The sequence below is a fragment of the Argopecten irradians genome, chromosome 13 (genome assembly GCF_041381155.1).
Source record: "Argopecten irradians isolate NY chromosome 13, Ai_NY, whole genome shotgun sequence".
In the NCBI taxonomy this organism is placed as follows: domain Eukaryota; kingdom Metazoa; phylum Mollusca; class Bivalvia; order Pectinida; family Pectinidae; genus Argopecten; species Argopecten irradians.
In genome coordinates, this window is record NC_091146.1 from 182,778 (window position 1) to 200,601 (window position 17,824).

Consider the following 17,824-nt stretch of genomic DNA (forward strand, 5'->3'; position numbering starts at 1 on the left):
GTTGCAATATTCATTAAATTTATATTTTTGTTCTAAAAAATAAATATTTGTTCTTAAAAAAATAAATATTTGTTCAATAATACAAAATATATATTCAAAAAATAAATATATGTTCATAAAGAATAAATATTTATTCAAAAATTGAAATATATGTTCATAAAAAAATATATTTATTCAAAAAAATAAATATTTGTTCAAAAAAAATAAACATATGTTCATAAAAAATAAATATTTATTCAAAAAATTAAATATATGTTCATAAAAATAAATATATGTTCATAAAAAATAAATATATGGTCAAAAAAATAAATATCTGTTCATAAAAAGTAAATATATGGTCAAGAAAAATAAAAATATTTGTTCAATCTGTATTTAGGATTATTGAATATATATTTATACATTCAATGTGCCAAAATAAATATATGTTCATAAATGTTGCATTGTGGGACAGTATGTAATGACACCAAGGGCTTTCGTTACGGCGTATTTGATTGGATAAATGAAAACGAAAGTAGTCTTGATCATGGAAGTGTTTGTTTTCAAATGAAGGCTGCAGACGATTTGACGATGGAAGTGGAAATGCTATTTGTTTTGGTGAGTAAACTAAGTAATACCTACGTGTACATCTCAATTAAATGTAACTGTGTGACAGGGCACATCGTTTGCAATTGGCGTCCGACCAGAAACATATATAACGTTACGTAACCTCCCGTCAAGTAGTTCAATAAACCACAACATGTCGTGTAAGACCAAGACCGTTTTCGTTTATTCGGAACAACCAGTTCGACCGTTTGTTATTGTCATTATCTAAAATGTAAATCCTGACGGACCTGCAGTTTTTTTTCTGACCGAAGGGTCAGGATGACCTATAGTCATCATGCACCGTCCGTCGGCGTCCGCCGTGCGTTAACTATTCATTCAAACGACTTCTTCTCATTAACCGTAAGGCCAAAGTACTCATGTTTGGCCTGTAGCATGCTGGGATGAAGAACTACCAAAGTTGTGAAAATGAATGACCTTGACCTACTTTCAAGGTCAAAGGAGTCAAATAGGCTAAAATATTTGAACAACTTCTTCTCAATAACCGTAAGGCCCAGAGTACTCATATTTCTAAAATGAAGTATGGAAAATGTGCAGGAGGACCCATTTTTCTTTCAAATGTGCATTTTTAGAACATTTCAGTCGACTAAAATGGAGGGGGGGGGGCAAAAAGACATGTTTGGCCGTGTCCTGGGTAACGGGGGTGGGGAGGCGATTACCCCCCACCCCCCCCCCCACCCCCCACCCCCCCCGCCCCCCTCTTCCTACGTCCCTGCCAAGGACGTATACTTATAAATCCTTGTTATGACGGATTGAGGTCGGTGTCTAAAAAAGCGGTCTTTTTCGGCGATTCTGGCCAATGTCATAGCAAGTACCGTACAGTACAGTAGTCCCCCATTATACAGATTGGGGACACTTCCGTATATATACGCAGGATAGTCCTGCATTTGAGTAATAGTCCTGTGTTTGAGGGAGTGTCCCAACCTGTTATACCGCCCATTTCCACCCTGCTGATGTACCGCTAGCTCAACATATTGTCACAATCTGATTTGGAATGGATTCACTATACAGCTAGTATACAAGTAATTGATCATAGAGTTAAAACATTGTTTAGGATGTTGATGAAGTTTTAAGAGACTTTGTTATCCTACTATTTATGCTCCAATTTTATTTTACAGAAATAAACCCAGTATTCCTTCCAAAGGCATTAAAGCAGGTATAAACGAATTAAAAGGCAGGATCAACATGTTCGACAAACAAGAACTAACAGTAAAACTTAGAGACATTCTTGGTAGTACTACTGTTTTCAATGGTTTGCAAATTGTAGTAAAGTTCAGCGGAGAACTGGAGATGAACTACGGTGGACTTACATTGTTTAGGTATATATGGCATATCCCAATTGTAAAAAGCTTCATTTCATTTATCATTATTTTAGATATAATAAGTTTGCTTGATGAAGTTACTAAAATTAAATAGAAAGTTTCACAAATTTATTTTCGGGACAATAACTTGAGAACACAACAACAGAATTTGTTCAAACTTTGTTAAAAAAAATAAATTAAATTGATGGTAGGGTACATGTGTTGCTTGCAACACTTATTGTAAGCTTGTTTTGTGATAAATTTAATATAGTACTATAAAATGTTAAATAATTTTGCATAAAGTATTGGAGGTGAAGATTTAATACATGTAAGTTAGATAAAATATCTTTACGGTAGATGAGCATCTAAAAGCAATTATGTAATGACTATAGAAGCGTATACCAATACGGGGCTTACGAGACTTCAAAACAATGTGAGTAAAGTACAATTTACTGTGGATTAGTCCCAGCATCCGGTTATTATGATATCATGAGTTTCGCGATGTTGTGAGTAATGAACGTTAAATTGTACTTTACTCGGGTCGTTTTGGGATCTCGAAAACCCTGTATTAGCATGTTGGGTTAGTGTTGAGTGTTTATATTGAGAACCAGATTTATTTCCAATACATCCATTTTTGTATGATTTTGTTCCCATTTCAGTTGACATCACATTTGGAGAACTACTCACATTTATAACTGGAGCAGATGAGATACTTCCTGCAGGCTTCTCAACAAAATTCCACTACTTAGAACCACCTGTTTTCAGATTACCTTAAACATCAACTGACAACTTGCACATTGAACTTTCATATTCCCAGGGATTATGATGTAGATCAACTGAAACATCTTATGATGAGAGCATTGAAAGAATGCCAAGGATTTGGGAAAATTAAATCAGTTTGAGCATGTCATTCCTGTAACAAATAATACTTTTGTTATAAAATCAATTTTTAATAATGTGACACATTTCAAATGGACTGTTATAATAAAGTTTCATGAAGCAATACCATTTACATGAAATTTCATGAAATAAAAACAAAAATATAATATTTTTAATAAGGGTCAATTGAATCAATTTAGTAATATTTTCTTCATTCAGGGTCACAGGGGTCAAATAGGCTAAAATCTTTAAACAACTTCTTCTGAATAACTAAGAGGCCTAGAGTCCTGATATTGGGCCTGTGACATGCTGGGATGAAGAGCTACCAAGTCTGTTCAAATGAATGACCTAAACCTTCATTCAAGGTCACAGGGGTTAAATAGGCTTAAATCTTTAAACAACTTCTTGTGTATAGCTAAGAGTCCTTGAGACCTGTTATTGGACTTGTGGCTTGTTTGTATGAAGGGCTAACATGTATATTAAAGTTATAGACCTTGACCTTCATTCAAGGTCAAAAATTTCATCAAATATATCAGAAACTGAACTTCTTCTATTAAAGAGTTTGTTGCATTGCCTTGTTTGTCACTACTATATTCTTTGAGGTGTTGTATTGTGCCAATAGTCAGATGACCATCAAAGCCAAATTAGCCTCTTGTTTTAAATTAGTGACCTTGACCTTCATTCAAGGTCTAATTCATCAAATGTATCAGAAAATGAACTTCTTTTGTTAAAAGAGTGTTTTGTATTGCCTCAATTTGTTTGCCACTACTATATTCTTTGAGTTGTGGTTTATCCTGCCAATAGTCAGATAACCGTTAAGACCCATGGGCCTCTTGTTATATACAATGAGTCTTAATTGTAAATTGTAAGTTGCAGAAGAGGTAGGCATTGTACCAATAGTCACATGACCATTCAGCCCCTGTGCCTATAATTATTTACAGCACATCTTCATCCTCAAAGCAGCTTTCGTAGCATGGTAGATGTAATGTCATGAGGAGCAAAACTATAAATACATGTATAACTTGTTTTCTTATGACTTTGGATATTGAAAAAAATCAAAAGATCACAATATTTGGAGTAAATTCTGTTATGTTATAAATGGTATTATTTTGTGAGCACATGTATTCAAGTTGTTTAATGAAATGAGCTATGTACAACTGCATTTACTGTGTTATGGGTGTAGATTGGATTACAAAATAAGATTTATAATTACTTCCTTTGATTTCATAAATAAAGATTTTCATAGTCAGTTTAGACTTGTGTTTGCATTCCTTTATAAAACGATCTTTCTTAAAGTATGCAAATTACAAATTTTAGCTTAATACATAATTGTAACTATAAGAAAAGCATGTGCTGTAGTATGTCGTCCATCAATTGCAACATCTCCATAACTGTGACAGAAAAAATTGTGATATATGGCTAGTAGTATGCTGAATAATGCACTGCCTCACATTTGGCCTTTGGTAGATCTAGAGTGTTCGCCCTTGTGAGGAAGCTAGAATTTGGGTTCTGTCCCCTGTCAGAGACGTACCAATTTTTTAGTTTGATTAGCTAGTTTAACGTCCTATTAACAGCCAGGGTCTTTTAAGGACGTGCCAGGTTTGTTGGTGGAGGAAAGCCGGAGTACCTGGAGAAAAACCACCGACCAGCGGCCAGTACTTGGCAACTGCCCCACATGGGATTCGAACTCGCAACCCAGAGGTGGAGGGATGTGATGATATGACGGTACATCTTAACCACTCGGCCACCGCGGTACTAAAGTCTGTAAAACTGGTACTACTCCTTCTTAACGCTCAGCATAACAGGTGTTGCATGCAAGGCTTAAGGACTAAAAATGATATTAAATGATTGTGGAAAAATTTGTTTTAATGGAAAATATAAGGACACAGTTCTTACTATAATGTTGTTGATAAACATGTACCCTGGTACCTATACACCTCGCATAATCATGCAAAAATAAGTTCTTTTATATACATCTGTAATACAAAACTGTAATTTTAATACTGATATTAAATTATAAGTAAAATGATTTTTTTTTACAAATTTAGGGCACTTGCTTTTTTTAGCAAGTGACAAGAAAAATTACAATTCAAGCCCTGAATAAGCTAATGTGACTCTTCTGGTACATAAACCAGGGACAGAAGGTAACCTTCATATGAAATTTGAGAAAGATCAATAAAACATGAAAGGTGATAAACTGTCAATGTCAAAATTCAAAATGGTTGAGTGTCGGACATTTTGCTTAAAACTCCTGATCAGTCAATGAAGTGAATGGGCTTTCTAAAACTTGGAACAAAGAGAAAAACAAAATTGTATATTTCCTCCATTATTAAGGCAAATTCATAAATATAAAATAGTAGGCTAAAAATATCAGAAAACTTTCAAGTTAATGCAAACTTTAAATTTTCTCACACAACAGATGTGTCTATATCTGAAAATTGAAATATGAATCTGAAAAGATATGAATCTGAAAGGGTAAATGTTAGCAACAAACATTATTAACAGTCCTTTACTGTGTACTATTTCAAATTACTTAGATTGTTTATTCATTTAACATTTCACATGAAATTCTTTAATTATAGACTTTAGTAATGAATGCTTTGATAATTGATAAAACTTCATCAGGTATACTGCTGTCCACAGTTATAGTGTAACTGGGTTTGGTTAAGTCCCAGATGAAGGTGGGAGTGTTGGGATGTAATAGAGGACACAATCTGTCTTCTAAGTCATGATGGTTTATTGACAATACATGTAAGTGTGTATGTCTGTAACAAAATAAAACAAGCTCATTAAATACATGTTCACAATGCAATAATACATAATAAAATTCATACTAATCATACATCCATCCATACATACAAGATCCCTAAGTAGCCTACAGTAAATTAGCATCAGATGTGAAATATCTATTTAACATATACACAAAGTAATATTATAAGTAACTGTAGAGCAAGACATTTATGAACCATTTATAATAATAGATATTATGATAAATACAAGGGAGACAATATTTTCCCGAAGACAATGTCTTCTCTATATACTATACTATATCAGGGTGAGACAATTCGCCCCTTTACAACTATACAATAAAATACTCTAGTCTAAGGGGAGATAATCTACCCACTTAGACACTACAACATAATACACTATCAATGCATTACATACACTTTATCTGTTTCATTCGACCCAGGGTCCTATACATTGTACATGAATAAAATACATAATGTTACAAAAACACTAGTTTTCGATCTCTATACTAATAATGCTAGAGATCCAAATATATACTCCTTTACATCAAATGGTCCATATAAATAGACAATTACACTCAAATTCAAATATATACTTATACTTTTACACTTTCAAGTTAATTTAACTTGTTCAAAAATAGTTTATACATTCTGATAATTTTACCAAAATAAGACAAATAAATATACATAGTTTTCTTTATGAACATTGCACAGGATATACAATATTGGTAAGAAATATAAAAAGATGACTTACAGAAGTAGAACAATTATATTCCAATTCCACAAAACAGCCAAAAGGTCTAAGAGCTAGACCCAAAACACAACTGCTCTCATTAAAATCTTTCTGTGAACTGCCCACAGACAAAGGAAATTGCTCCAAAGATAGAAATTTGGAAGGAAAGTTTGACCAATAAAAAAACACATTATTATATCTATAACCCAATAAAATCAATCAGCTGACTAGCCAGGTGAGTCAACTGACTGGTACCTACCCTCACCTATAATTAAATAATGCACTCATGCATCCATCAATGCACTCACTCATTCCAGGTAACATACAGGTATACAGGTAAACAAGACGGTGTCATATAGACAGTACTGGGACAAGCAGGGGTGCATCTTAATTTATAACCATACATAAATACACTGATACTAATTACATAACTAATTAGTTACTGAATTAATTACATAATTAATTACCCTGCCACAATAGCTTTATTCCTGTTGTTTAAAAACATTATTTCCTTACAGTATTTCTCAAAAAAAGAGTAACAATTCTTCAGTACAACCAAACACTACAATTTTTGCAAGGCTATAAAAATAATCATTACACCAACTGCTGCAAAGAATGAAGATACTGTCTGACAATTAGGTAAATATCTATGCCAAACTCTGGACTGTTGCTCATTGGATTAACATTTGTTCTCAAGTCATTGAGGATTTCCTCTCTTTGTCTACCTGTAGGTAACTGTACTCCCACTTCTGGAAAATGTGGTGGAAGCATGTCTCCATTATTGGTGTACACTTCAAAGGGGTCTATTCCAAATGACTGAATGTTAGCTGACTTCATGACATCTCTTACAGCAACACTGTTCTGTCTATGTGAGTTTAATCAATATATTCATCCACATTCTGTACGGACTCCAACGTTACACCATGTTTTGTTCTAATACTATGTTGACTGTAGGCTTCAGAAAATTAACCGAGAGGCTGGAGCAGCATTAATCAATGGTAAGAAGACATAATGGAGACAGAAAAGATCATTTTCATTCTCGACATTCTAAAACATTTGCATATTCTAAAAACATTGTTATAAAAAAAGGCTAGTTTTTATCACTGAATAATAAACATCCCTCCATAGTCGTTTATTGCGACTGTTCAGTTGTGTACTGATCTTCCTCCAAAATAACTGCCTCGGTTCGATCCTCTTTAGTTTTCCATAAACTCTTCCACTAGCACATTTTCCACTCAATGATCACCTCTTACGTTGATATCCTTGATGGTAATCCATACCTCTCTACTGCTTCCGAAAATAAGCTGAGCGTAGTTTCTGCACGCTTGTCTCCAGAAACAGATAAGTGTTTCTGACAATCTCTAAAATCTTGATAGTTTTCTGCTTGCAAATTTAAGGAAAAGGTTCAGCCATTTTTCTGTGTTTTCTTTCATGTCTGTCACAATTTCTATTAGGAGATCTACAAAATATAGAATATCAACGCATATACTAATTTTGATAAATATACTCTACCAAATATATATGTCACGAGAGTGATAGTATGTGAGTTGGTTCACGAATATATAAATATAATCCAACAGCTATAAACAGTTGAAAGTTTATTTACACAAAAACGGAGACAGATAACCCTGAAATAAAAAGAACAATACCTGACAATATATAGGGACACATAAATGAACCGACTACTATATCTTCTATATTTATACTGTAAGGTATAAAATATAAACAGGTATCTATTTAATATATTATAATATTAAATTGTATTTTAATTTCCGAGTTACATATATTTACAAATAACATTTAATTTACAGTCACTTGACTCTATGCATTGCCCTAACCTCACCGACCACGTGCGGTCCTTTGTTATACATAATATAAAGCTTTATGGACAAGTTATTTAAAGAAGTTTTGATTATATAAAGTATATTAATTATATTGCATAGTGAAGAATAAGTTAATTCTTTATTTCTAGTTATACATTAAATAAACATACCTTTTAGTACTGTGGCCGTAAAGCACACATGTACAGTCCAGTGTCTATTTCCACGTAATGTGCGGACACGCTTCCTCAAGGGTGGGCGTGCACGTGCACGGACAGGGTCATGCAGGGTCAATGTGACACACTCAACCAATCCATTCACTCGCCTCTCATACGTCATCATAACAACTTACACACACAGATTTACATGTACAGGACATTACATGACACAGGGACATGTAAATTCAGACAGACACAGGGACATGTAAATTAAGACAATACATAGCGCATGTAGTTAAAACACCATATATAATACATATTATATATATGGTGAATTTAAACACCGCGACATTCTCCCCTGCAAAGGAAAATGACTCCTGGCATTTAAATCACCAAGTGTTAAACATCACAGTTAAAATATTCATAGGAAAATCAATGAGCAGTACAGTATCCAGTATCCAAGTGATTGGGGCAATCCCTACCTACAAGGATTAAAGGATCACTGCTCACTGAACAGAATTTTTTTTTACCAATATTAGAAATCAATATTTACAAAATTTATCACCTTGGCCAGTGTCCCAAGGTAATATCCAGCATCTATAGCTTAACTAGAATTTCTCCTCTGCCAAGTGAAACAAAACATTCCTGATGCGAATATAATCTAACATTTATTATAATTGAATGTAAATTGCAATTATGCTACAATTCTACTTAATAAATGGTAAACCATAAGGTAATACACATTAGTAGCTGTAGAGATTAAATATAATTTTCACAATCAGGAGTGGTCTTGCTCACTATGACATTCTCCCACTGCTCTAAATGTCTAAACGTAGACCTCAGACCCAGAATTTGATGGCACCAAGGTTTCCATGAGCCATTCTCCATACAACTTAGGAGGTTTACAGGCTCGTCTGGACCTTGTAGCTGGAACTGAGTCTTGTGTCTGACCAACACTGCGCATGCCTGCAGCGTTAGAATTTCGACACACACCCCTGGTACCCTGTTTCGGAGAATTCCCTGTACCAAAGGTATTTGGTTGCACTGGTCGTTGCGCGCCAGCGACTGTGCGCCTGGGTCTCCTCGCAGGAATGACGTACCTGGGTGATTGACTTCCATCATCATCTGAGCTATCAGAGTCAGTAGTGGAGGAGAAACTCTCGTCAAACTGTATCCCGGGATTCTGATTCCGAGTTGTCTCCCTTGGTTCATCAGCACCCTGTGTTCTAGGTAGCCACATGAAAGGGAGGAGCAGGTTCCTTATGCACAGTTTTAATAGGTCCCTGTCCTGACTCTTTCCGGATCTTATATACGGGCATATCAGCATTAGGTATACTAAGGATAATGTAGGGATCCTTAGCCCATTTATCAGCTAATTTCTGTTTGCCACATATACCTACGTTCCTCATCAGAACCCGGTCACCTACTTCTAGAGTAGCTTCCCTAACTCCCCTATCATACCTATCTTTGTACCTCTTACCCTTCCTATCGCTTTCAGCTGAGGCAGCTTTGTAGGCAAAGTCTAACCGACGCTTAAGCTTTTGGGCATAATTCTGGCGACTCCCTACAGTCTCAGAATCTGTATCGATGCCTAAAAATGCATCTACACTAAGTCTTGGGTGCCAACCAAACATTAGGTAATGAGGGGAATATCCAGTGGTCTCATGTTTTGTAGCATTGTATGCGTGAACAAGAGGAGCCACGTAAGATTTCCAATTGGATTTTTGTTCTTCCTCCATTGTACCTAACATTTTTAGCAAAGTTTGGTTGAACCGTTCGACCATGCCATTGCCCATAGGATGGTAAGGGGTAGTTCTCGTTTTATCCACTCCAGCTATCTTGCAAAGTATCAAGTATAGAGTGATCTCCCCCTGACCATGCTTTCCGGTCCTCTAGGCTCGTATCACGTGATCACCCACGTGGTAAACTATGGGTGTTACGTTGTACGCCGGGCACTGCCTCCGTCGAACTATTACGTTGGGCGCCAATGTCACGAGAGTGATAGTATGTGAGTTGGTTCACGAATATATAAATATAATCCAACAGCTATAAACAGTTGAAAGTTTATTTACACAAAAACGGAGACAGATAACCCTGAAATAAAAAGAACAATACCTGACAATATATAGGGACACATAAATGAACCGACTACTATATCTTCTATATTTATACTGTAAGGTATAAAATATAAACAGGTATCTATTTAATATATTATAATATTAAATTGTATTTTAATTTCCGAGTTACATATATTTACAAATAACATTTAATTTACAGTCACTTGACTCTATGCATTGCCCTAACCTCACCGACCACGTGCGGTCCTTTGTTATACATAATATAAAGCTTTATGGACAAGTTATTTAAAGAAGTTTTGATTATATAAAGTATATTAATTATATTGCATAGTGAAGAATAAGTTAATTACTTTATTTCTAGTTATACATTAAATAAACATACCTTTTAGTACTGTGGCCGTAAAGCACACATGTACAGTCCAGTGTCTATTTCCACGTAATGTGCGGACACGCTTCCTCAAGGGTGGGCGTGCACGTGCAAGGACAGGGTCATGCAGGGTCAATGTGACACACTCAACCAATCCATTCACTCGCCTCTCATACGTCATCATAACAACTTACACACACAGATTTACATGTACAGGACATTACATGACACAGGGACATGTAAATTCAGACAGACACAGGGACATGTAAATTAAGACAATACACAGCGCATGTAGTTAAAACACCATATATAATACATATTATATATATGGTGAATTTAAACACCGCGACATTTATTCAAAATGAAAGATTCAATAAATTTATTCAAAGTTGTATATTCGGATAATGCTAATATTACCACTATTTACAAAATATAATACTATAAAACAAATAGCAGTGATTTTTTATGTACATTTGGGGCTGAATCACAGGGCCTCGTTCCTAATGATGCGATATATATAGGATAGGTCACGTCTACTTACATACTAATGTAACAGGGTGAGAGTAGTGTGCCGCCAGATGGGCTCGAACCTTCGACCTCTGACTTACTGGTCCACCACTCTACCGACTGAGCTAAAGGGAAATTCCCCCTAGTGCTAACTAGAAGGCGACCGTATCACTATTTACAACACTACTCCCCCCTTCAAACGTGTTCACCCCCGAACACAGAACAACCAAGGTTCTCTCTCCAAAAAAGGCTCTCAATCTCATATGGAGTGGTCTACGGCACAAAATGTAACAGGGCGCAGAGTAGTGTGCCGCCAGCCAGACTCGAACCCGCGACCCCAGACTTACTGGTCCGCCACTCTTTTGACTGAGCTAAAGGGAAATTCACCCTAGCACGAAGCTAGAAGGCAACCGTAACACTATTTACAATTAAATCCTGCTACACTAAATAGACATGATCATGACTTATCTTATATATATCTCTAATCATTAGGATCAAGGTGTGTCTGTACTGTTGTAATTCAGGCCTAATATGACAGGGGTGTTTTCATTCAAGACACCTCACCTGTCGGGCGACTCCGTGCTAGGTATATGTCAACCTTGTTCTCTGTCCGGACACAGGGCCTCGTTCTTAATGATGATGATATATATATATATATAGATAGGTCACATCTATTCACATTTGTGTAATGTATGTAAATAGACGTGACCTATCTTATATATATATCTAATCATTAGAAACTAGGCTCTGTGGCTGAATATTTGCTGCATTTTCCCAATTTTATGTTAATATTTTCCCCGCATTAAGAAAAACTCTCAGAAATATAAGTTTTAGTTTAAGAAAGCTGCAGTGTATTGTTTTCTCAACTGTCAAAGGTACAAGCCCCTGAGTAGGGTTAAAAATCACAATACATGTACCTATGAACCTTCGAAGTCATTGGCCGTTTTCTATTATACAGTTTAATTGTTTGGACCTAGGCTATGTTCGTTTATGAATTTCAGACGGACCTGCTAATCTGATATTGTTTTCAGACGAGCCTTAACAAATTAAAGCCCTCACAGGCCTGTATAAAAACAAAAGGCCCAAGGGCCTTAACGGTCTTCTGACTACATTGGCAATAGTCGTATAGGAAATTAATAAGATATGGTGTCATGGTTAAAAAATAGAAACACTTTGTCGGGACAATGTAAGGATCATTTCATGCAAGTTTCAGCCAATCTTAGAACTATAGAAGTTCAAAATATATTTTCAAAATGGCAGGTGTGGCGGCCATCTTGGATTTCGGATCAACATTAAAATATAACAACACTTGGTCGGGACCATATCAGGCTCATTTTATGCAAGTGTCAGCTAAATTACACTGGCAAGAACTTGAGAAGAATTTCAAAATTCAAGATTTTAGAATATTTGACCCCCGTGTCCTTTATCTCAGCATGCTACTGGCTAAAGATGAATACACTGGGCCTTTCGGCTATTTTGAAGAAGTACTTAATAGATATTAGCCTAATAGACCCCTGTGACCTTGAAAGAAGGTCAAGGTCATTCATTTTCACAGCTTTGGTAGCCCTTCATTCCAGCATGCTACAGGCCAAATATGAGTACTCTGGGCCTTACGGTTATTGAGAAGAAGTTGTTCAAAGATTTTAGCCTATTTGACTCCTTTGACCTCGAAAGTAGGTCAAGGTCATTCATTTTCACAACTTTGGTAGTTCTTCATCCCAGCATGCTACAGGCCAAATATGAGTACTCTAGGCCTTACGGTTATTGAGAAGAAGTCGTTTGAATGAATAGTTTACGCACGGCGGACGCCGACGGACCAAAAAAAAAATAGCCAGAAATACATATAAAATATTTTATATGTATTTCTGGCTATTTTTTCATATAAAAACTATACATGGCCCTGTTGACGGACGGTGCATGATGACTATAGGTCATCCTGACCCTTCGGTCAGAAAAAAACTGCAGGTCCGTCAGGATTTACATTTTAGATAATGACAATAACAAACGGTCGAACTGGTTGTTCCGAATAAACGTCTTACATGACATGTTGTGGTTTATTGAACTACTTGACGGGAAGTTACGTAACGTTATATATGTTTCTGGTCGGACGCCAATTGCAAATGATGTGCCCTGTCACACAGTTACATTTAATTGAGATGTACACGTAGGTATTACTTAGTTTACTCACCAAAACAAATAGCATTTCCACTTCCATCGTCAAATCGTCTGCAGCCTTCACATGAAAACATTTGAAAGCACTATCTCAAGGTGGATTAAAACTGTTATGTCATCAAGTGGTATCGATACAGAAATACTCAAATCCCATAGCACCCGGTCGGCATCCACATCTGCTTCAGTGGCACAGGGTGTTCCAGTATCACAGATAATGGAAAAGGTGGGATGGCGATCTGCAAAAACTTTCCAAAAATTTTATAACAGATCGGATAATATTCTTTAAAAATCGTGGTGACTTTAAGCAATATACTGACATTGTCATGTTTTGGAATTTATTGTGGCTTTTATTGGTGTATAATATAATCATATTGACATTTATATGTCGGTTTTATCGTTATTTTTCTAATCTTATCAAATGAACGGGAACGGAGGAATCACATGCCCGCCCTTTATTTTTACAAAGGTGCATATATAATTTCATTTTCAGTTCCTTTTCATTGGATTATCTTATAATGTGGAATTATTCGGTGATTGTCAATTACTGGTGTTTTTCCCACCCATATACACGTGATTCATCTTCGACCATTTGATGTCAAATACTGAAGTCCAGCTAGCTAGCGCTATCTCATGTGATTCCTCCGTTCCCGACAGTGATGAAGTAGAATTCCAATCAAACTTCAACTTCCAGGTAAGTCTCGTTTAATTTATCAATTATACTCCATCTTTCTTTAGCTCAACTTCCTTTTTCCTGTTTTTTTTCCATACACAGAAGTCTCCACAATCAAACTTACTTCAGCTTTGATATCTCCATTGGCGGGGGATCTGAATGACTATGTCCTTGTCAATCGTATATTTCTAGCTATGGCTTGGTCTGGTATCGTAGTGAGTTTACTCACAATGCGATTATTGCAAGCCAACGTATCTGCTATCCGATTAATTGGTTTATGATCTCAAAGTCAAACATACTAAATACGAATTGTGACGATTTAAAGTGACTAGATTCTAATCTTTTCAAACACTGTCTTCTAATAACTATTCATGTGTAGTATCTCTAGACATTGAAATGTGCACAGAGTACGGTGGACCGCCGATGTTTTGGACAATCCGTCTCAGGTTACGGTGACTAATTTAAAAACAAAACAAAACAATGTGATTTTATTGTTATTTCCTCAAAATACACAATACTACTTCGCGAGATAATTTGATTTATTTCAAAATCGATCCTGTTCATCTCTTCAACAGTCATGCATCACGATGTTTCGTTTCTCTGAAATAGAACTAAAAACTTTAGCAAGGATTTATACGATCAACCAGCTGTTCGGTAAAAAATAAACAAGAGACAGACAGTGTATGTTGTATAATTTAATAGTTTTAAAATTAATCCTGTTCATCTCTTAAATAGTGAAAATTCAATACACACGAATATTAGACTAAACATGTCCATCAAGGGATTCTATGTACTATTTCAAAAAATGTCTCTTAAAAGGTAATTTTTTTATTTATGTCTTAGCGAGACAATTAATTCATTTAGTAGGGTTGCATAATGTTATGACGACACAATTATCATTTCTAAATGCAGGTAGCTTTAAATCGAAAAATTACCATGTTGAGAACGCTTTATAATCATTAAAATACATCGTAAAACTCATCTCAGCCATTCTAAATCGTAATTTTTTTCCCGGGGGAGACCCCCGAACCCCCTAACACCATATTCTCGCGCCTTTGGGCGCTCGCAAATTCATCAAAATGCATCGTAAAACTCGTTTAAGCCATTCTAAATGTTGTTTTTTTTTCACGGGGGAGACCCCCGGACCCACCAAACACCAAAATCTCGCGCTTTCGGGCGCTCGCAAATTCATCAAAACTCATTTAAGCTGTTCTAAATCGTAATATTTTTCCCGGGGGAGGCCCCGGACCCCCAAACACCAAATTCTCGCGCCTTTGGGCGCTCGCAAATTCATCAAAATGCATCGTAAAACTCATCTAAGCCATTCTAAATTACAATATTTTTCCCGGGGATCACCCTCAGACCCCTTAAACCCAAAAATTTGCGTATTCGTTAATTTCCTTTTAGCGACCCCACTGTCTATGATCAATCATCGGTGTGTACGTACGTCAATACACACAATCAAGGATTTCTTAAATTGTTACATGTACGTAAAATTTCATTTTACAGTCACAAACTTTGTAATTTACAATGTATCGAAGATACAGACTATAGGAAAATATTATCTAATTAAAGCTTATTCGTTGCTGAACTCCTCGACAAAAAATCCGAAACTTTTATTTCTGTGTGGATTTTTTTTCATAATTACATGAAGATACCTGCTATTAGCGCATACATTAGAGTATTTGAAACATCGAATTTCACTCTTTTAGTTATTTACATTCGAGCCAAAGTTATTATACGATTAACTTCACTCAAAAGTAATCATAAACAAGAGGCCCAGAAGGCCTGTATCGCTCACCTGGTTTGTAATGCCAAGTAATGTTCTGAATACAAGTTCATTGTTTCTTTTCTGAAGGAATTTGAATATTTACCTCTAATTCCCCTATTGGGACCCACTCTTTCTGCTCCAGGGGGTCAAAGCCAAAATTTATACAAATTCTGTTACCCCAAGGATGTTTCTGGGCCAAATTTGGTTACGATCCAAGCAGAACTATATGACTAGTAGCGATTTATAGGATTTGCCTCTAATTCCCCTATTGGGCCCCGCCCCTCCTGCCCCCGAGGGGTCAGAGCCAAAATTTATACAAGTTCTGTTCCCCTTCCGCCAAGGATGTTTGTGGCCAAATTTGGTTACAATCCATGCAGAACTCTTGGACAAGTAGCGATTTATAGGATTTACCTCTATTTCCCCTATTGGGCCCCTGCCCCCCTGCCCCCAGGGAGGTCAGAGCCAAAATTTATACAAGTTCTGTTCCCCTTTCCCCAAGGATGTTTGTGGCCAGATTTGGTTACAATCCATGCAGAACTCTATGACTAGTAGCGATTTATAGGATTTACCTCTATTTCCCCTATTGGGCCCCGCCCCTCCTGCCCCCGGGGTGACAGAGCCAAAATTTATACAAGTTCTGTTCCCCTCCCCCAAAGGATGTTTGTAGCCAAATTTGGTTACAATCCATGCAGAACTCTATGACTAGGAGAGATTTAAAGAAAATGTTGACGGACGGACGGACGGACGACGGACGACGGACGCCGCGCCATGACATAAGCTCACCGGCCCTTCGGGCCAGGTGAGCTAAAAATCGTTGATCGGCTTTTCCTGTGACCGTCGATGTAAGTGATAACACACCATGGCCAGTTTTAGTACAGCTATAAACCACGGACTATTGTGACGTCACACGGTTTAGAGCTAGAAAATATGCATAATCGGGCGGCCAGAATTTTGGACCTCGATATCGACTTCTTACGGGTTATTCCGGTCGCGCGCGGCACGGAGAAGTTTCTACACGTGCTAATAAAGCCATTTCCAGCATAAACTGAAATTATCATTTTTGACTGCTCAAATCCTGGAAATTTTAACGTTATAACTAGAAACGAACATGCAATTTTAATAGAAATGCATTATCCAATGTAACTCATGAAAGCTCCATGAATCTTTACCTGTAAATTTTTAGGGGAGAGAGTGTGTGTGTCGGCCAACTGTGATCATGAGTGACCATGATCCATATATCATCAACAATGAGTTTGAATCGACTTAATAAAAAAAGATTTTATTCTTGACATTGAATAAACATTGACTTGAATAAAGAATTATTATGTCATTATTTTAAATAATTTAAGGAATCTTCATATTTCTTGTAATGTTGCATATGAAACTCTGAAAGCAAATTTAGCTATGCTACTAGCCAGAAACATAAATGCATATGTATATATGTTTCTGTCCTAACATAGGAACCGCCATATCCCGGCTGCAGGCCGTGTGCAAAAAAGTCAAAACATGCGAGATTTATTAGATGCCTAAACTGACCTATAATGAGTGTTTTGCAATTAATTACTACATAATTAACAATCTAAACGGTTCTGCAAGGTTAGTGATATTTTCAAATACGAATTGTGATGATTTAAAGTGACTAGATCCTAATCTTTTCAAACACTGTCTTCGGAGTACGGTGGACCGCAGATGTTTTGGACAATCAGTTTCAGGTTACGGTGACTAATTTAAAAACAAAACAAAACAATGTGATTTTATTGTTATTTCCTCAAAATACACAATACTTCTTCGCGAAATAATTTGATTTATTTCAAAAATCGATCCTGTTCATCTCTCAATAGTCATGCATCACGATGTTTCGTTTCTCTGAAATAGAACTAAAAACTTAAGCAAGGATTTATACGATCAACCAGCTGTTCGGTAAAAAATAAACAAGAGACAGACAGTGTATGTTGTATAATTTAATAGTTTCAAAATTAATCCTGTTCATCTCTTCAACAGTTATGCATCGATATCGATCA

At 36.2% G+C, this 17,824-nt stretch overlaps 2 long non-coding RNA genes across 2 annotated transcripts; one reads left to right on the forward strand and one right to left on the reverse strand.

Annotated features, from left to right (window-relative positions):
* The first annotated feature begins 321 nt into the window (after nt 1-321).
* On the forward strand, nt 322-4,034 carry LOC138306231 (uncharacterized). Its single transcript, XR_011205814.1, has 3 exons — nt 322-594; nt 1,719-1,919; nt 2,561-4,034. It is a non-coding gene; the product is annotated as an uncharacterized lncRNA (long non-coding RNA).
* A 1,461-nt stretch (nt 4,035-5,495) lies between these two features.
* On the reverse strand, nt 5,496-14,045 carry LOC138305973 (uncharacterized). Its single transcript, XR_011205746.1, has 2 exons — nt 13,379-14,045; nt 5,496-7,719 (listed from the first exon to the last, which is right to left on the reverse strand). It is a non-coding gene; the product is annotated as an uncharacterized lncRNA (long non-coding RNA).
* Nucleotides 14,046-17,824: the final 3,779 nt, after the last annotated feature.